The sequence below is a fragment of the Haematobia irritans genome, chromosome 2 (assembly GCF_050003625.1).
Source record: "Haematobia irritans isolate KBUSLIRL chromosome 2, ASM5000362v1, whole genome shotgun sequence".
NCBI classification, from domain to species: domain Eukaryota; kingdom Metazoa; phylum Arthropoda; class Insecta; order Diptera; family Muscidae; genus Haematobia; species Haematobia irritans.
Genome location: NC_134398.1, coordinates 229161576 through 229183216, shown reverse-complemented (window position 1 = coordinate 229183216; position 21641 = coordinate 229161576). Strand labels below are relative to the sequence as shown.

At 32.2% G+C, this 21641-nt stretch overlaps 2 long non-coding RNA genes across 3 annotated transcripts; one reads left to right on the top strand and one right to left on the bottom strand.

Moving 5' to 3' along the window:
* Window positions 1–484: 484 nt before the first annotated feature.
* On the top strand, window positions 485–20599 carry LOC142225362 (uncharacterized). Of its 2 annotated transcripts, XR_012719240.1 has the most exons (3): window positions 485–582; window positions 666–791; window positions 19821–20599. It is a non-coding gene; the product is annotated as an uncharacterized LOC142225362 (long non-coding RNA). The 2 variants fall into 2 exon arrangements; XR_012719239.1 differs by having other exon boundaries at window positions 496–791.
* On the bottom strand, window positions 13904–14533 carry LOC142225361 (uncharacterized). The gene is made up of 2 exons (XR_012719238.1): window positions 14438–14533; window positions 13904–14370 (listed from the first exon to the last, which is right to left on the bottom strand). It is a non-coding gene; the product is annotated as an uncharacterized LOC142225361 (long non-coding RNA).
* Window positions 20600–21641: the final 1042 nt, after the last annotated feature.

Genomic DNA, 21641 nt, shown 5'->3' with positions numbered 1-21641 from the left:
TGGCTCGAATGGCAACCAATATTTTCTATAGAAACAAAATTTTGAGAAATATTTCTATAGAAATAAAGTTTTGACAACATTTTGTATAGAAATAAAATTTTAACAAAATTTCTATAGAAATAAAATTTTGACAAAATTTTCTATAGAAATAAAATTTTGACAAAATTTTTCTATAGAAATAAAGTTTTGACAAAATTTTCTATAGAAATAAAATTTTGACAAAATTTGCTATAGAACTAAAATTTGGACAAATTTTTCTATAGAAATAAAATTTGGACAAAATTTTCTATAGAAATAAAATTTTGCAAAATAGTTTTTTTCCTTTGGTAGGTTTTTGGTAAAAATTTCTCCTAATTTTCATAGATTATTTTTTGGCTCGAATGGCAACCGTGCTTCTAGGGCTTTTGTATTACTGTTTGCTGGGTGATGCAACGTTGGAAAAGTTCTAATTTGTAAATGTTAGTTGGCAACAGTGCTATTTGATGCTGTCGTCACTGTTGCTTTTATTTGTTTTGTCAAACTATTTTTGCTTCGGCCCAATACGATAAGATTCGATTAGAGTAGTTTTAATTATTTTAAATGGTACAAATCTTGTACGTTAATAGAATTTAAAATTGTTTTCTATCTCCCTCTCTCTTTCTCTCGCTCTATACCTCGTTCTCCAGCGCTCCCTCGTTGTCACACCTTTGAATATCACCAATGTGGTTTGTATTGAAATGCAACGTTAAATATTTAATTTGGCCTAAGGTTGCAGCTTCTAAATGGATGGATGCCTCGTGAGGTGAAGGCAGGTGAGACAGATACTTATTAGTTAGTAGGCTTTATAGCGTAGAAGCTTGGCTCCGATGGCCAATGTTTGTGTTTGTTTTTGTTGTTGTATTGTGAGTAGTTGGTTGTTTTTTCTTGGTTTTACAAATTTCAAGTTTATTTTCGAAATCTGTTCTAAATTCTAAAATGTTTTGAGGTTTGCCATGCAGCCACAAATCGAGGGGGATTTCGTCATTGATGTTTAGCTAAGGTCAATGTTGCACCACATTTTAGCTTAAGGCAGTGCCACAGAAAAACGGACGGCCGGGCGGTTGGAGTAAACTCATTGTCAGCAAGTTTTCACTTTAATACAAATAAAAAGCATAACAATGGTATGAAATTACAACAACAACAACATCAGTTTTGAAACATGTGACACATGCTTTTGGTTAGATGTTCACATCTTTTTGGCTTAAATGGTAGTTGGCATTGATATACCTAAAGATAACATAAACTATTTGGTTCCAATTGATCCGGGGAAGGCTATCTATCGAATGCAAGCGAGTCACAATTAGAATCGAAATATTTCAAGGTTGTGTACATATAAGTTTAAATTTTGAAAATTTTGTATTGAATGTCTGTTTATTGACCAAACTAAAGCTTCTATCTGCAGTTTAGTTGTTATGGGTACTATATTAGACTACACACAAATTTTTCTCTCCCAAACGAAATTTTAGACAAACCACCATTTGCTTGGCTTCCTTATAGAGAAGGAAGTTAGCTTGGCAAATTGCATTTTCTTTCTTTCTCAGTTCTAAATACTTTTTTCTGTAATACAAACAATGAAGAAGTAAACATTCAAATTTATATTTTTTTAAAAAATTTTTTACTTTTGGTACAGGTGAAGAATCGTACCGCTGATTATACATCCTTGTAGCTCTTATTGTCATCAACTCACAATTATCGCCACAGTTGTGTTTTTTGTGCTAAACAAATTTCGTTGGGAACGTTCGTGGCAACGTGGGAACTATATACAAATAAACATTGCCAATAAAAGAAAACTTCGTTTGACTAATATTTTGTTTCGGGGGAATAAATTTTTTGTTTGTGTGTATTGAACTACGAACTAGTATATCCCTATGATATACGTCAGCCTCTTTGTCTGTTAGTTTTGATATTTCTGATACAGATTCCAGGGTTTTCTGCGATATTTATGAAATTTATACAAAGCCCAATGATGAAACCATCCGGGCGTGATGTCATTATTCTCATTGCTGGGGTATGAAAGTTTTTCACCATAACTAAGTAACCAGTTTATAGTTGACCTTAAAACTTTTTTTCTAGCATAAAATCATTGAAGTTCGTGTAAGGAATAATATCTCAAAAGGTATTATTTGATCCTCATACTAAAAGTTTATAAAATTTGCTGTTAAATCAATGGTTTCAATAACATTATCTAAAGCTATACAGAACAGTGTTTATTAACATTAACATCAAAACACCATATCTGCATGTATGCACACACAACACATACACTTCATAAACTCAATTAATTTGTTGTTTGTATTACAAAGAGTAAGCTAAATATGTGGAAGAGATACTGAGATAGTAGCGGAGAGAATACATCACTCTCTTTTATTGTTATCTGTTAATGTTTGCGATAGGTATTATTAGTTGTGTGTGTGTATATGTGATGCTCTTAAAACTAGCCTTAAATATGAAACGATATAACCTAGTGCGTAGCATCATTCTTGTTTTTTATCGCTATGACATTTTTAAAGACGTATAGGGTCTTCTTCAAAGGAAATATCAAGCCTATTGCTACTTAATTTTAAAATAGCAATATAGGAAATATTATCGTGTGGAAAGGTGAGTTTGATTTTAACCAATGTTTTTTTATTTTTATTTAACAAACCACCTTATTATATAATAAAACCACATTTAGAAAGAGCATGGTCTATAGAGGTGTAACTCTTGACTATTTCAACACATGTAGGAAACAGCTAAAGACTATGGATATGAGATACAGCGTAAGATTGCTATATTTTCAAAGTTGTTCCGTTAATTTCCTCGAAATGTTAACCGATATGGCTGATTCTTTTCGTTTAAGAAAAGTGGCCTAAAAAGTACCTAGTAAAGAATTTTGTCCGATGTGGTTCTATCGGCTGATGTACATATATGAAGGCTCTTCTGAGAAACACCCCAAACACACACATTTACCGAATATGAAGATGACCTATTAAAAACTTCAAGTGACACTATTCGTGTAATCTACCTAATCAAAAGACTTTCAAAAAATCAAGTATCATGAATATCGCTTAAATGCGGCTTTTATAAAACTTACAATAATAGAGAACAGACATCAATGGCTAGATCGTTTCAGGAGATGATTTTGAATCGATCAGTAAGTATATGGAATGTATAGGCAATATTTATGAGTACACATTTTCATGCTGATCAAAAATATTAATCCCTCTGCATATAGTAGTTAGGGGTACAGAACTCGAACAGCATGCTGTTATTGAACATTAACAGTGGTCAGTCATAATAAAAACTCATCGTCATTGCAAGCAAAGATTATAGAAGAGGAAGATGGGAGATTGGCTACTGAGCACATCAAACCATTTACCACATTAGTTTAATACTCGAACCAAACGCGTATACGACAAATATTGACATAGCATTCAAATGCAAATAAAAAGAAATTAAGAGCACGAAATAAATTTCCATAAAGGGGAGAATGTAATGTTTTTTGTTGTTGTCTAAAATTTAACATTGTTTCATTAAGAAAATTACATTTTTCATTTAAAAAATAAAAACTAAAAGATTACAAACATGTATTAAACTAATCTATTAAATGCAACATTTGGTATGACGCAAGCCAATCTCCCATCTTCCTCAAATCTATAATCTTTGATTGCAAGTACCCCTAACACACACCTACACATATATACACTTCATTGACTCATAAGTAAAGTACTTTACAATTAATTTACAGTGCTTTTTCAAGCTAAAGTATGTACTTTAGCTTGAAAGAGAATTATAAGTAAAATCAAAATATATATTTAGTTCAAGAGTTATTGAGACAGTATTGGTGAGAATAACTTATTCTCTCTCTTATTTTTTTATAGGGCTGGGGTCATATTTCTTAGTTGAATGTGTTGCGTGTGGGTTTCTCTTAAGAAATACCACCCTTGCTGATGATATTATCAAATGCGTACCATCATTTTGTACATCTCTATTTATTTCTTTCTTTATTGTCATGATAACACTTTAACACTTGTTAAAGAAAATTTCGTAGTTTGAAGGAAAAAAATTTGAGTTTAAATTACAAAAATGTCTTTAATGTCATACCAAGTTCAACGTAATAATTTCTATGAACTGAATTAGTGTTAAATTGGCTTTAGTGTCTCTTTTTTGAGTGTAAGATAAGAGAAACTATAAAATATGTTGAAATGTTTGGATCATCTTCTATAAAAAAAAAAAATAAAAAGAAATTAAACGTTTCAGGACGTTTAGTTTGTCTAGTTACACTTCGAAAATAAAATATTAAATATTTTCTCTACGGAAAAACTGCTTTAAGCCAACTACTCCTACAATTTCTTAAAAATGATAAAATAATTTTTTTCTGTTGTTTAAGAAATGTTCATATATTGAAGGAACAAATTGAAAAACTGTTAAAATATGTTTAGCTTTATAGCGAAGTTGAAAACAAAAAAAAAAAAAAACAAAACAAAAATAGAGTAAAATAAGTAAAATTTACTGATATGAAATTAATAATAAAAAGTTTTAGCTCACTTATATAAAGGCAAGGACAGCTAATAATTAAGAATGGGAAACTAAATAAAAGCTGAAGCTCTCAAAATAGGGTAAGGTAAATTGATTAGCATTAACAGAAAAAATTATTAAATTAACTTCATATACAATTCTTTTAATTAATAAATGTCTAGAGGATTCATGGAATATGGTGGTCAATCAGACTGATTATTAAAATTTTTTATATTTTTTAAGTGTATGTGCACACATTTTTGTGTGTGAGTGCAACAAGAATTTACAGTTGCATTGATGAGGTACGAGGGCGGTTCGGAAACTTCTTAGCCTATCAATGAAAGAGAATAGTTAGTTTTTCAAAAATTTTTCAATATAATCTCCTGAAACTTCAATACACTCAGTCCAACACCTTTCTAGCAATTCTATCCTTCGATTAAAATAGTTTTCCTCAAGGTCCTCAAATAGTGGTTTACAACTGTAATTGCATCTTCATTTGAGATAAAACGCTTGCCAGCAAGGATTTTTTTTCCAGATTTGGGAACAAGTAAAAGACACTGGGAGATAAATCAGGAGAATAAGGTGGGTGGTCAAGCAACTCGTAATTTAATTCGTTGATTTTAGCCGTTGTTAAAACACTCTTGTGAGCTGATGCATTGTCTTGATGAAAAATTATTTTTTTGTGTTGTAAGCCAGGACGTTTTTCTCCAATTTGTATATTTAATTGATCCAAAAAGTTGCAATAGTACTGTGAATTTATTGTTTTACCCTTTTGCAGATAGTCAATCAATAAAATACCTTTGAAGTCCCAAAAAAGCGTTGCCATAACCTTAGGTTAAGTTAGGTTAAGTGGCAGCCCGATGTATTAGGCTCACTTAGACTATTCAGCCCATTGTGATACCACAGTGGTGAACTTCTCTCTTATCACTGAGTGCTGCCCGATTCCATGTTAAGCTCAATGACAAGGGACCTCCTTTTTATAGCCGAGTCCGAACGGCGTTCCACATTCCAGTGACACCACTTAGAGAAGCTTTGAAACCCTCAGAAATGTCACCAGCATTACTAAGGTGGGATAATCCACCGCTGAAAAACTTTTTGATGTTCGGTCGTAGCAGGAATCGAACCCACGACCTTGTGTATGCAAGGCGGGCATGCTAATCATTGCACCACGGTGGCTCCTTTGCCATAACCTTACCAGCCGATTGAATTGTTTTTGCCTTCTTTGGGCCACTTCCTCCAGCTTCAGTCCATTGTTTGGATTGTTATTTTGTCTCTGGAGTATAGTGGTGGATCCATGTCTCATCAACAGTTATGAAACGACGCTTAAAATCCATTTTATTTCGCTTAAAAAGATCCAAACAAGCTTGCGAAATGTTCATTCTTATGCGTTTTTGATCGACTGTTAACAAATGCGGCACCCATCTTGCAGAAAGCTTTTTCATCTGTAGTTCTTCATGCAAAATTAAATGGACTCGATCATTTGAGATGCCCATGATATTAGCAATTTCACGCACTTTTATTCGTCGATCATTTAATACCATATCATGCACTTTGGCTACAATTTCTGTTGTTGTTGTTGTTTTTTGACGTCCACTACGTGGTTCATCTTCAATGCTTGTACGACCACGTTTAAATTCAGCAACCCAATTTTTTACTGTTGCATATGAAGAGCACTTTCACCTAACACATTCACCATATCATTATGAATTTCTTGTCCCGATAAACCTTTTTTATGTAAATATTTAATGAATTTTCCATTCTAAAAAAATTGCCGATGCGTCTTTTTTTTGGACACCTGTTTCTATATGAAGGAGTTGCCAGATCGAAACAAAATATAACATTTGTTCATAACAGAGATGGAAGTTTCCAAAACACTTAACTTTTTTCTGTTTATACCGCGCTTTTTGTGCTAGGCTAAGAAGTTTCCGAACTGCCCTCGTACCCAGAACTAGCAGCCAAGATAAGCGTCAATAGCATTCCAAAATAGTACACAACATGTAATTACAAAAAAAACCTACTTCACAAAGATGTCTTACGCTAGAACAGTGATGAAAACTATTTATCGGTGTTTAATTTCTAAACTCTTTTTATTTTTCGTAATTCTTCTCTAAGTTTATACATATTTTTTATTTCCGAATACTCGTTAGGTTAGGTTGTAGTATTTTAGTTTCACTTTGACATGGGACCTCATTGTTGTGATGTCTCCACAATGATTATAGGCAAATCAGGGTCTGCAACATTCCTTTTACATGACTGCAAGTTTACATCCTCTAAATCGCTTATAAGACAATCTCATTGCAGCATAGGAAAATGTTCATTTAATTACTTTGAAGTTCGTTAAATAATTTTCTAATTTTCGTTATTCAATTGCACTGTGCAACAATAAACAAGCAAACCATAGAGTACTAAAAATTACTTGAAAATATTAGAATAAGTGCAATACAACAACAACAATAACAAACATGTGGAATAAGAAATAAAATCAAGGAAAATTTGCAATGTGGATGTCGACAAGTGGGTGACGTTTACTGCAAGATTAAATTAGAACACAAGAGAAGACCATATAGCACCCATGGCGGCATATGTAGCAACAGCAACACTCTAGCACTCCCCACATACACCCACCCATCTATGAGCTCAATATGCAGCCATCATAAATGACAGACTGACATAGCCGAACAATGCATCGATAAACGAACAAGCATACACACAAACATACACATCTATACAAAGAGGGCATAAACTTACTTAAGCTTTGCTCTCAATGTCGAGTATACAGTTTTGCATTTTTATTGTAAAAAGACGAAAAACTGCAGACTACCCTGCATATTTGACGCTTTATGTTTTTGAGCAGGGAGCAAAGGAATCACTATGCAAGAGTATGAGATTTTAATGTTTCAAATGCAGGCACAAATACTCATGCCATCAAACGCCATTGCCAAATCAACACAGGCACACATACACACTTGCATACACATTTGGATTTACACAAGAACAACAATTGCAGACATCATCATCAATAGTAATGAGGCTAACAGTTATTGAGAAACTAAATGAAAAATTGTAACACACATAAGTCGAAGAAGAACAAGAAAATAAAGGGGTTATGCGTTACGAAATCGAATGGAGTACATCTGCATGGACTTTAAACCTGCAATGAATACATATACATACATACATAATAATCTATAAAATATAAATTAACACTGTGCATGGGACTCCAGCAGACAACATGTTTCGATTTGAAATAATTCTTTGTTATTTAGCCTTGTCATAAATAACCAGTATGACCCAAACACTTTTGGGCTTATGTATTGTCAACGTATCTATCATACTGAATGTCATTGTCGACCACACTCTTGGATATGTCCTTCAGGAAAGTGACGAGTTTGCCAGGTTCAAAGACTACTTTTTTTCTTTACAAGATCTATATTCCAGCAGCCTTTTGGGGAATCGGTGATGGACCTTAAGGTTTTCTAGCCAACCTACGTTTGGACGTTTCGTCATAAGCATATTCAGATAAACATTAAAAAAAATGTTTAACACGTACCAGGTGGCGTATGAGTCACGTTTCGGTCATACCATTGTAACCGTCCTGATCATACATAACATTTTAACTGCAATTATTTACTTGACTCAGGGGCTTTATTATCCAAAAACCATCATCATAGTCAGGTGAAATTGAAGTTGAACTAAAAACAAAAATAAAACAAAAACGACAAAAACTCAACAATGAGTAATGGGCACGGTGTCACATTCGTCACAAGCATTGCTGTTTCTGTTATTGTTTTTGTTGTTGGAAGCTATGCAAGGTATTGTGTTACTTTAATTATCGGTTCATGTTTGAACAAAAGCCTTTGGGGTGTTTTCTCCCTAAATTCAATTGGGGTTTTAAAACGATTCGATTCGATTTGTTTTTTTTTTTTTACGTTACGTTAAGGTGATGGGGGTTTTGTTTCGTTTTAGGTTCAAAAGGCAATAAACACAATATGAGATTGTTTGGATTTTTTTATGATTTGACGGTAAAGTGGTAAAATTCAATGTTTTCCAAGTGTTTGACTGTGTGTTGGTAAGAGCTAGCAAATAGTTTGAAGAAAAACTCTTTATCATTAGTTTGCACTGCCAACAAAAACAACAGCAGTAATGATTCTAACAGCTACAATTAAAACACGGGCCACAATTGCATTTGAAAGAAAGAGCGAGAGAGAGAGAGAGCACGAGGGTACTCACATTGAGTAACTAAACCTCATACAGCAATGGCAACCATGATAATTCTATTGACAGTAAACACATCGTGCCATGCAAAGGCTAATTATCATAAAAACAGGCAAAATCGAAAAAAGCAGCTACAAATAATAATAGCGACGACGGCGACAAAGAAAATAAAATAGAAAAAAAATCGCTAAACAACTAAAAAAAATCTATTTTTGCTGCTCAACCAACAATCCAACCAAACAATCAGTCAAAGTGTCAGTCAAGCGTAAAGAAACTAAATTACAAATCTCGAAAACGCCATCATTACCATCACCATCACCACCACCAGAACAAGCATCACCGGAATCACCAACACATGCACTGTCACCGTTTAAATAGCACCTGCATGCTTGTATGTTAGATATGCAAGTGCGTCGATTACATCCAGTAGAAAAAATTATTTCCACATTTTAAAGTGAAAATAATATCGAACCCATGAAATCCACCAATAGGCTAGGGGCTTTTACCCCAATGTTAGATTTTACATAGTCCTGTTTTTGTGTTCTATGGTCTAAAACAGACACACGCCGTTTGGTATCTGCGAAGTTTTGTCGGATGTAATTGAGTGGGATCAGCATCGTTAAAGCTTGACACAAGGAAATCGAAAATTTACTTTTCGTATAGAGTTCAAGTTAACTTTTTGTAATATTCAAAGTCGAGACTAATCGAATTTTTATGGTGATCAAAATTGACAAATCAAAATGTGGTATCATTCTAGTTTTTGACACCATTTCGTGTAGCATAGACTAGGGTGCCAAAATAACCGGTTAAAAAAGAAACAATTTTCAGTTCATCCAAAAATCTAATTTTTAAGGACCGATTGACCGTTTAAATCCGAAACTAGTACATACAGCCATAACTTCTGCCGGATCGAATATTAAATACTCACCACCATGAAACAAAGATAATAACATAGTTTGCTCTGAACCAGGTTACTTGAAAATATATAGAATTTTCGGTGGATTACAAAAACAATTTTTGTTAGGGGTTTAGAGGAATCGTAAAATTCTTGTATAAGCAAGAAAATGATGAAATAACGCCTTGATTTGAAATTTTAATTTTGTAGATTTTTAGTCCCAATATTCAGGTGACTACACACAAAAAAATTTTTTTCTCATTCAATCACGAAATTAATTGATCCAATTAATTTTTTAATTGAAATGTCTTCAATCACGAAAATTATAGTATCAATCACAGTTTTAATTGGGCATAGAAAAAATTTTTGATTAAAAAATTAATTGATTTCATTGCCAAATTTCAATTAATTTTTTAATTGATTCAATTAAAAATTTAATTGATGTTCATTGCAAAACTCAATTTATTTATTAATTAAAAAAAGGTAACTATTTTCAATTACATTCTGAATTGGCTTAGAATTTTTATTTGGATTAACAATTGATTGTTTGAAAAAAAATTTTAATTAAAAATTAAAAAAAAATGTTCATCATCATCATAAACTGACTTAGTCTTCCGAATTTGATTAAAAGTTAATTGTATCAATTAACTTTTTAATTAAAAATTTTAAAATGTTCAATCATTGACTTAATTAACTTAATGTTTCTATCTTGATTAAAAAGTTAATTGTACCAATTAATTTATTAATTGAAAAAAATTTCAACTTCAATTAACTTTTTAATTGGAAATATTTTGGTGATATTTTTTTCTGTGTACGAATATTAATGAAGGCTTTAAAAACCGATGAAAATTAAATTTGACACAAAATACTTCTAGATTTCCGAAATCGGATAAAAATTGCCCAAGAAGTCCAGGTATAGGGGGAACGTTGTATATGGGGGCTATACCGAAACATCTGCCAAAACACACTATAATTCGGCATATATATTTGTGGTCTTAAAATACCTCTAGACAAAGTGGATAAAAACTACGTTGCATAGAAGCCCATGATCCAAAATCTGGGTGTCGGTTTATATGGGGCTATATAAAAAGGCGGATCGATATCGCCCACCTTCAAACTTGACCTGCGTACAGACAAACTTCTACCTGATGACGAATATATGGTGTTTGCACTAATAGAAAAAGTTGCGTTATATTAACGAAATGTGTTGTTAAAAGTCAGACAATGATTTCATTCGTTAATACAACGAAATTTTTCGTTAATATAACGAATTTTCTGCAAATTAACGTAACGTTTCGTACTATTAACGAATATTTTCATTGTATTAATTAAAATGTTTCGTTATATCAATGAAAATTTTTCGTTGGCTGACTTTTAATGAAATTTTCTTTGTGTGTGGGTATAATGAACACAATTTCGATTAATTGGCGGCTATATTTCAGTCGAGATGAATCGACGTAATCGGTGGCGGCTTCGACTGATCAAATATAGTCTCTGGTGGCTGAAACCGGCAACGCGACTCCGTGGCTTTATTCTCAGGTTATCAGTGCAGTGGCGATTTTAGAAGGAAATGTAGGTATTTTGGCCATACGTGCCCAAATTGGAAGAATATATACGGGGGCTTCGTCTAAATCTAAGCCGATGTTGACTAAATTTGACACACATTGTTGAAATTTCAAAATTTTCGGATTGGAACTTTGGCCTCCGTGGTCATATGAATCAAAATCGGACGACAGATATATCTCGCATATATATCTAAATCTGAACCGATTTTGACCAAATTCGGCATGCATAGCAAGAAAGTTAATTGCACTCTCTGCGCAAAACGTCAAGTAAATCGGAGTGAAATTCTGGCTTCTGGGACCATATATAAGCATATCGGACGAAGGATATATACGGGAGCTATATCTAAATCTGAACCGATTTTAATCAAATTCGGCATGCGTATTTATAATGTTAAAGGAGTGTAGGTTAGGTTAGGTTAAAGTGGCAGCCCGATTAAGATTCAGGCTCACTTAGACTATTCAGTCCATTGTGAAAGGAGTGTAAATCGAGAGAAAGATATATACGGGAGCTATATCTAAATTCAATCAAATTCGGCATGCGTATTTATAATGTTAATTCTACTCTCTGTGCAAAATTTCAAATAACTCGGGGTAAAAATTTGACCTCTGGGGCTATATGAGTCTAAATCGGGCGAAAGCTATGGGAGCTATATCTAAATCTGAATCGATTTCAATCAAACCTAGCATACATAGTTAGAATGGAAATTCTACTAACTGTGCAAAATTTCTCGTAATGCGCTTTACAGACTATCAGTTATTCCGGACGGAATGTCGGTGTTTGTAAAGAATCTTACAGTGTGTCGGATCGATACGACTTGTCGGCGATGACTAAATAATCGGTAAATGTGTTATGGATCCCATAAACATGCAGCAGTATCGATTATGCCTTCGGACTTAAATTATAATGTGCACAATATATGGGATATGTTCGACACGAGCGCTGTCGTCAGGAATAACTGATAGTCTGTAAAGCGCATAAATCGAAGTAAAACTATGGTCATATATGTAAGTGCATATCGGGCGAAATATATATATATATATATATATATATATATATATATATATATATATATATATATATATATATATATATATATATATATATATATATATATATATATATATATATATATATATATATATATATATATATATATATATATATATATATATATATATATATATATATATATATATATATATATATATATATGGGAGCTATATAAACTGTACCGATTTGACAGATATTTCGCAAGATCGTTGATAAACACGACAGCTATATCTAAATCTAAGCCGATTTTTTCCAAAAAAAAAAATCAATAGCGATTGTCTTTGAACCAAAATAAGACCCTATGCTAAATTTGAGGATGATCGGTTAAATCGACTCAGAATTTAATTCTAAGACGATCCGTATACTAAAAGATCTATGACAGTTCCTTCTGGGCGTTACATACAAAACGCACCACAGTAGTGGTGACTGGTATAAAAATGGATGAATTTGAATGTTTGGAAGAAATGTGTTTCCTACTTATCTTCACATAATAGAACCAATAAAGGAAGGTATGTATTCTGTTTCGGAATTTGTTTTTTTCTTTTTGAAAATTTGAGTTTATATCTAAAGTCACAACTATGTGGTTACTCCATCTCATCATCAATAACAAGTAAGCGCACGCAGTGGCACCCAATCCAATTCAAGTACTTGCAGTTTTGTTTGCATTCCTCTTCTGCTCGCCATCTCAATTGGCAAAAGTTTTTTTTTTTTGCAATGAAAAAGGAGAATCGAATAGGGAAACAGAAGCTCTCCTTATCTTCCTCTTCTTCCTAGTATTAAGGTATTGTTGTCATCACTGAAGGTTAACTGTTAACAGATGAGGGTGCTCGAGGGTTGGGGCTTGATGGTGGCTCTGGTGATGATGGCGGTGGCGGTGATGGTAATGTTCAAGTGTTATTTGACATAAAATCAAACAATGACACAGCTGAACTAAATTGGGTCACGACGACGACGACGCTACTGTTGTTATTATTTGCATTGTGTTGCCGTGCTGTTGTTGTTGTTCTTATTGCTGCTATATTTTGTCTTCATATTATTCTTATTATTGTTTTGTAGGTATGTATGTATTTTTTTCTTCTTTTAAATAAGACACTTACCTCCTCAGGAAACTTCCAATAAAAGAAATAAAAATGAGACAAAGTTTCACTTTTATCTGGACTAAAGGCAGCTTTGAAAGTGTATAGTGATGACAGAATGCATGCCCAGTTATTTGGATGATTTTTATATGTTATTGAAGATTCAATGATTTTTCGTAAGTTTTGCTTTTTAACGGATCTTTTATTTTGATGCGAATACATACACCGAAAAAAAAGTTTACTATTGTTTACGAAAAATGAACTAACCCATAGTAAGAATGACCATGATTTGGCGCCAAAGATTTTTTTCATCTAGATAAGTTCATGATTTTCTTATAAATAAGTTTATGTATTGCATCGTATTTTAGTTCATTCTTACTACGCTGAGGGAAGAATGTACTTACACTCATTCAAAATATTCCTGCTATCCGGAAAAATGAACAAGTTTTTGGGAATCCTATATTTAGAAATTGGTTTCAAATAAACTATTTATCAGTATAATTTTCAAAGAAGTAAATAATTTGAGGAATTAAAGGTACAACAAGCCTGTATACAACTAAGAAATTTTTCGTACAATATAAGACAATTTTTCATAACTACCAGTATTTTATTTCAAAAAATTATTATTATATTACATAAAACTATGGCTTATGATATACAATAAAAGAAATGTTTTTATTTGTACGCTGTATGTTGTTACTTTTCGGTAGTTAGTAATTGCTTCTTCAAAAGAGTAATATTCTATGTTAGTAGAATGAAACTAATTAATATCAATTTCCATTTTCTATCCATATGAAAGATATATGCCATAAGTTGCTATTTTCATTTCATTTTTGTCCAATTTCACCGATTTCGCTAGTTTTTGTTGTGTGGATTTGCGTCATAAGCCTTTGAAGTTAAAAAGGTATATGAAATATAAAAATGTTATCAAATTCTATGGTATTTTGATCTTTAATTTACAAGAGAATTTTCTTAGAGCCAATAGGGATATCAGCTTAGTTAGCATTAAACAGTAAGAAGATTCCAAAAAATACCATTAGATTTGCTGTCATCCTGCAAATGAAAATTATTTTTAATAAATAGAAATTTGGGCTTTATTACAAATGGACGAAAAACTTACCACATTGAAAAAATCATCCAATTACTACATTAGTGGAATCATATCCATGCACAAATGGGACATTTTTGAAATCCTTCTCAGAATATAAATGAAATAAAAATATTATAAAATTAGATATAATTTCCACTTGTCAATATAGCATTTAGTATTTATGGTGGATATTAAGTTCGAGTTTAGTGGCTAAAATCCCAATTTTTCATGATTAGTTTTCTTTAGAAATACATGGGAACAAAATTGAACCGTTTTTGTGTTCATTTAAAATTTATATCAAATTTTTAGTAATTTGAGGTTGCTGAATCCAAATTTACACTTGTTTTTTTAAGAGCTCGACTTTTTGAGATATACGGTTATGTTCAAAATTAAGGCACTTCCGCTATATATATTGGAATAACTTGAAAACAATTCATCATATTAAATTAAAAACAGCGTTCTACATAAGCTTAAAAACGATTTTCTGTTCTTAATCGTGTAATCCATTTAAAGAATATAAACTTTATAAAAAACTTGTTTCGAGCTATTCTCCATCAAGTTATATTTAAATTTGCATCGAAGGCGTATAATTTTATACTTTTCTTACTGATTTATTTCTGATTTTAGCACCTAAACTCGAACTTAGTACACACCTTAAGGACTCGCTATAACATAAAAATATAGACTCAAAAAATTGTACTGTGATCCAGATGTAGAGTAAATATAGATCATTTTATTACCACTCATTATGAATATTTTTATGTAAACCAATTTAAAACCGCACTAATTTTAAATTATTAATAGAAATATACAGTTTCTTAATATGTGATTTATTTTAGAGATTTATTTTTTTATCAATATAAAGTGTTTTTGTTTTCTCTAACATCACACCATTCACTTATCAGTTTCTAAAATGTTACGAAATAAATGTATTTTTATTAATAAACACAAATACCGCACGCAAGCGCACCACGTGTGCGCTTCATAAATGAATCAACAGAACTGAATGCACCAATAAAACTCAAAGACACAAATAGTCATAAAGGACACATATGTAAAGAAAAACAACTCCACACACACATGATCCCTTTCTGATCTCGCTATTGCAACAAAACAACTATCACCACAAAAGATACCAACAACACACATTCCATAACATCATCGCAATAACAAACACAAACAAAAAAAAAGATGATGCAATAATTTCATAATTTCTTCTCACTTCAATTTCCAGTATCACGTTTATTGATTAGTTGGTATTCTATCTATAGGATAAGGTAAAATATATTCAAAATTTACGAGGAATCCATAAAAAATTATATACACCCGTAAAGGATTAAATTAACTACTTTTTATTCTACTTTATCTAAAATTTTCAATGTGAGGAAATATACTCCAACTTATAGTAAAAACCGAAATAAGCTGTAGGAAGCCGCCATACGAATCGGTACTGTGGTTAAGTTAATTTTTACTACAAAAATTTTTTTCCATACAAAAATTTTTCTTAGTAAATTGTCCACATTTCGTAGTAAGATTTTTATATTGCCTATGTCTTTTTATAATACAATCAACGATGCATTAACTATTGTATTGGAAATTTATTTAAGGAAAAATCCGTCACATTTCGTAGTTAGTGAACTAAAAAACATTTACTGAATTTTTATAAGTTTTCCTTTAGCTAAGTTAATTTTCGCAGTGGTTACGAAAAATGAACTATATTACAGTAAATTTTTTGAACTATGTGGAAGTTAAACTGGTCCTAAAATTAACAAGACACCTTTTTTTCTGTGTAATTGGTAATGTGTAGTAAGTGTGGTTGTGTATATGTATTTAGGTGGTGTTGTTGTATATGAGGAAATCAATTGAAGAGATCCATTTTCAATTGTAGGTTGCCAGTATTTTTCTGGCTCTTTCTCCCAATCAACTAAATCCCCTAAAATCCCTAAATAAATGTCCAATTAATTTTTCACAAGTTTTATATAAATATTTACATTTATTAAAATCATGGACTATTAACATTAACAGAATTCTTGATATTTTGATAAATTTTACAAAATATTCCTCTCCAAATAAGATATATTAAAATTTTTATAGAAATACGATTTCGACAAAATTTTCTATAGAAACAAAATTTTGACAAAATTTTCTATAGAAATAAAATTTTGACAAAATTTTCTATAGAAATAAAATTTTGACAAAATTTCCTATAGAAATTAAATTTTGACAAAATTTTCTATAGCAATAAAATTTTGTCAAAATTTTCTTAGAAATAAAATTTTGACAAAATGTTCTATAGAAATAAAATTTTCTATGGAAATACAATTTGTACAAAATTTTTTATAGAAATAAAATTTATACAAAATTTCCTATGGAAAATTTTCTATGACAAAATTTCCTATAGAAATAAAATTTGGACAAAATTTCCTATAGAAATAAAATTTTGACAAAATTTCCTATAGAAATAAAATTTTGACAAAATTTTCTATAGAAATAAAATTTTTGCAAAATTTTCTAAACAAATAACATTTTGACAAAATTTTCTGTAGAAGTATAATTTTGACAAAATTTTCTATAGAAATACAATTTTGACAAAATTTTCTTGAGAAAACCAAAATTGGGAAAATTTTGATTAAAAACTTCAAAATAAAATTTTTTAAATTTGGTAGATTTTTGGTAAAATTTTCTTCAAATTTTGGTAGATTATTTTTTGGACAAGAATACTGTGCTCGTACTTGTATGATCTAAGGCCCAAAATCAAGAATTTTCTTTTTAAAAAAAATGTTTATAACTTACGCATGCAGGGTATTTTTTATTTATTTATTTACAAGATTAGACTTGTAAAAACTGTCTGTTAGTAACACGGAATAGATTTCGAGAAAGTCCCAAATTTCTTGAAATTCCCCATAGTCCCCAACTCAAAACTTTCGTCCCAATTAACGAAAAGTCCCCAATTGGGGGCACACCATTAGATTATTTATGCATTTTTGTTATCACTATAATGTCAAAATTGTCCAAATTTGCATAAATATACATAATAAGTTAAAAATGTCGCCGAAAGATATTTGCCCCTCCATAGAACATGTAAATATTGCTCTCAGAGTCCAAAAAATTGCACCCAAAAAATGTACTTACTGATTCTTAAAGCAACATCTATAAAGAAGAATTTAATTAATTAAATACCAATTGTAATAGTTGTTTAAAATAGTACATTTTAATTAATTTTTATTACAAAATTAAATAAATTTCATGTAGCTATTTGTTCTAGCAATTAAAAAAAGCTAGTTTTTGCTATAACTTTTGTTTGAGCTAGCTATTTTGCTTCTCAATAGTTGGCAACACTTAAAGTGATTTCTTTCGAGAGGGTTCCTTAATAACATTTCCGTTCTCTTGAATGGGAGAGAACACGTGCCCTTAAAAGTAGCCTGAGTTATTGCCTCCCTAGACCTTATAATACATAGATGATCCACTATTCTCTTTAAAAAAATGTGTCAGTTCCAAAAATTAATTTTCTGACATTTCGTTTTGATTTTTTCGTAAAGAGTCAAACATTAAATTTCGCGCATTTGCTTTTGTGTTGTTCGTAAAGAGCAATGCTGCTCAAAATTAAATTTCGTATTTTCGCGGTTTTGGTCACAATTTTTTGTTCAAATATGAACTTTTTGTACATTAATTTATTTATAAACCCCCTGTTGCATCATAAACGGTCTAATTTTGTGTAAAATTGGCAAACTACAAAAAGGAAAACGAAAGAGATTGTAAGCGTGCTCTTATTTTTCTCGTTTGGTCAATATAAACTTGACGTATTTCTTTCAATTTTTCATTTAAAAAACCTGAACACCCCTCATTTTGAAGGTGTGAGTGTGTAGAATGTTGCTCCTATTTTGATTTTGGAATTCACTCTTCAGTTGTCAAAATGCCGTCCAAGCAAGAAGAGCAGCGTATCAAAATGTTGCTCGCGCATCGCGAAAATCCGAACTACTCGCACGCAAAGCTGGCAAAATCGCTAAAAGTTGCCAAATCAACCGTTACAAATGTAATTAAAGTGTTTGGGGAACGTTTGTCGACAGCCAGGAAGCCTGGATCGGGGGGAAATCGAAAACCGGAAGCCGCTGAGACGACAAAGAGAGTTGCCGGTAGTTTCAAGCGAAACCCTAACCTCTCTCTCCGAGATGCCGCAAATAAGCTGGGTGTATCGTCTACAACCGTGCATCGAGCCAAAAAACGAGCCGGACTATCGACTTACAAGAAGGTAGTGACTCCAAATCGCGATGATAAACAAAATACGACGGCCAAAGCGCGATCCCGGAGGCTGTACACGACGATGCTGACGAAGTTTGACTGCGTGGTAATGGATGACGAAACCTATGTCAAAGCCGACTACAAGCAGCTTCTGGGACAGGAGTTTTATACGGCAAAAGGAAGGGGAAAGGTAGCAGATATTTTCAAGCACATAAAACAGTCAAAGTTCGCAAAGAAATATCTGGTTTGGCAAGCCATCTGTACCTGTGGCTTGAAAAGCAGCATTTTCATAGCTTCCGGGACTGTCAACCAAGAAATTTACGTGAAATAGTGTTTGAATAAACGTCTGCTGCCTTTCCTGAAGAAACACGGTTATTCCGAACTGTTTTGGCCGGATTTGGCATCTTGCCATTACGGTAAAAAGGCCATGGAGTGGTTCGCCGCCAACAACGTGCAGGTGGTTCCCAAGGACAAGAACCCTCCCAACACGCCAGAGCTCCGCCCAATTGTGAAATACTGGGCTATTGTCAAGCGGAACCTAAAGAAGACCAAAAAACTAAGGTAAGGACGAGCAGCAGTTCAAGGCAACCTGGCTTTCTGCGGCGAAGAAGGTGGACAAGGTGGCTGTACAAAATCTGATGGCAGGTATCAAGCGTGAGGCCCGGCAATTCGGATTTGGAAAAGCGAAAGCCTAACTGAATATTTTTCCTGAATTTTATACTAATTGAACTTGAAAAAGAAATTTAATTTGATTTTTTAAATAAACGATTTCACCGATTTACACGCGATTTCCCTTGACCAAATTTTGACCGTATCACCCTTTAATCTTCGGAACTGTCAAACATAGTTTGACACCCATGGCTCATCTATGTATTATAAGGTCTATGATTGCCTCAAATAAAATCTTTGAGTAGTATTTTGTCTTCGTGAGTATAAGCGTGAGTGAAATTTCGGTCACGTGTACACCTCTAATCAAATGTCGGGTAAAATGGCCCTTCAATTTTATTTGTCCATCCTTCTTCTTATATAATGCCAATCAATCCCGGATCTTTTTCTGATAAAAACGTTGATGATAAAGTAATAATTTCATCAATAATTATTCAAAAAATTCATATCATTTGTATTACGAAGCAGAAAAAATAATAATAATAATAAAGGACCTTTATTATTTCAGATATATTTCTGGATAACATAGGGTGTCATAATCATGGGTTCCATAATCATCTTTACCAACAACCACCCGCCCCCCTTGGCCATGGCTAAATGGAAAGAGCGTGCTGGCAATCAAAATTAAAGTAAATTTTAAAATTTATGAAGCAAATCATCCTCCCACCACATCATTGCATTCGCATGGCAGCACTCAGTCAACAGACCAAATGCCATTCATGACTGACGACTATCTGAAATGTATGAAGTGTCTTCGTCGAAATGATAAAGATGCCACATTAAGATGACTGAATACAAATAAATAAATTTCGTATAAATATAAAACAACAACTGAAATGAAACCAAAAAAGCGAGACAAACATCATTCATCGATTTGCATGGACATTTCTTCCATCCTCATGCGCACACACACCCATTTCATTATGCAATGATGAATTGCTAGTGCTACGGCACAATGGATGAAATGTTACAAAATATATTTTTACAGAAAATATTATAAATCATATATTAAAAATTTATTTTAGAATTTTTTTTTAAACCTCCGATGCATGAAATAATCTTCAAACATTGAATTATATGGACCGTACTATCGATTCAAGTTACTATTTAATACATTTTTCTGAAATTCATGTGAAAACGGACATTTTTATATAGCTCTTAAAAAATCAACCTTTATAAAGAAATCACACTATCATGCTTAAATTCTAACACTTTATTTCTAAAAGCAATAGATTAAAATGTTTTTGTAAGTTTGTAAACAATAAAATGGAATGTCACTGGAATAAATCTTTTAGCTGTCAGACAAGAGGTTTAGAAATGATAGTTATCTAAAGTTGGTTGCAATACATATCAGTCCACTGTATTTTAACAGTTAGTACAACCAACCACCGTGGTGCAATGGCTAGCATGCCCGCCTTGCATACACAAGGTCGTGGGTTCGATTCATGCTTCGACCGAACACCAAAAAATTTTTCAGCGGTGGATTGTCCCACCTCAGTAATGCTGGTGACATTTCTGAGGGTTTCAAAGCTTCTGTAAGTGGTTTCACTGCAATGTGGAACGCCGTTCGGACTCGGCTATAAAAAGGAGGTTCCTTGTCATTGAGCTTAAATTTTGACACGAATCATTTGAAGATTGGTACTATATAAAAATAATATGCATTTAATACTAGCGACGTCATCTATGTGTCAGACCGGGGACTTATCAGCCAACCTGTTATGTCTAATAAATTTTCTTGAATGTTTCGGAAAATATTTACTTATTTTTATGACATCGGCGTGATGCCAACGTTTATAATACTGTTTACTTAAAATTTTTTAAAAATATTCAAAATTTTCTAAAATTAACCGAAAGTTTTCTTCCTGTTGGGTTCACTGTTTTTTCAGTGTAATTGTCCTTGTTTTAGTGGAATATTCTGTTTCCCAATATCTATCAAACTTTATTTCTCTATGTCATCATACCAGAAGCAACCGTGTCCCACTGAAACTAAGGCTACATCTAAACTTACCGCATTTTTTTAATGTCTCAGCTAAACTTGAATTTTTAAATTCAAAATTTCAAATTGCCATATCCACGAAAAAATTTCATTCAATCGGTATCAGTTTTACCCAGTAAAAACTTTTTGTAACCACGCAATACATTCGTATAATTGCCATTGTTTTAACGCAATGTTATGTTTTCCTAATAACTCTCAAACTTTATTTCTTTATGTCACCATTATAAAAGCGCAATATAAAAACTAGCTCTCAAACTAACAATACCATTATAATAACCGCATATTTTTTTTTTAAATTTGAAATTTCTTAGAAATTTTCAAACTAAAAAATTC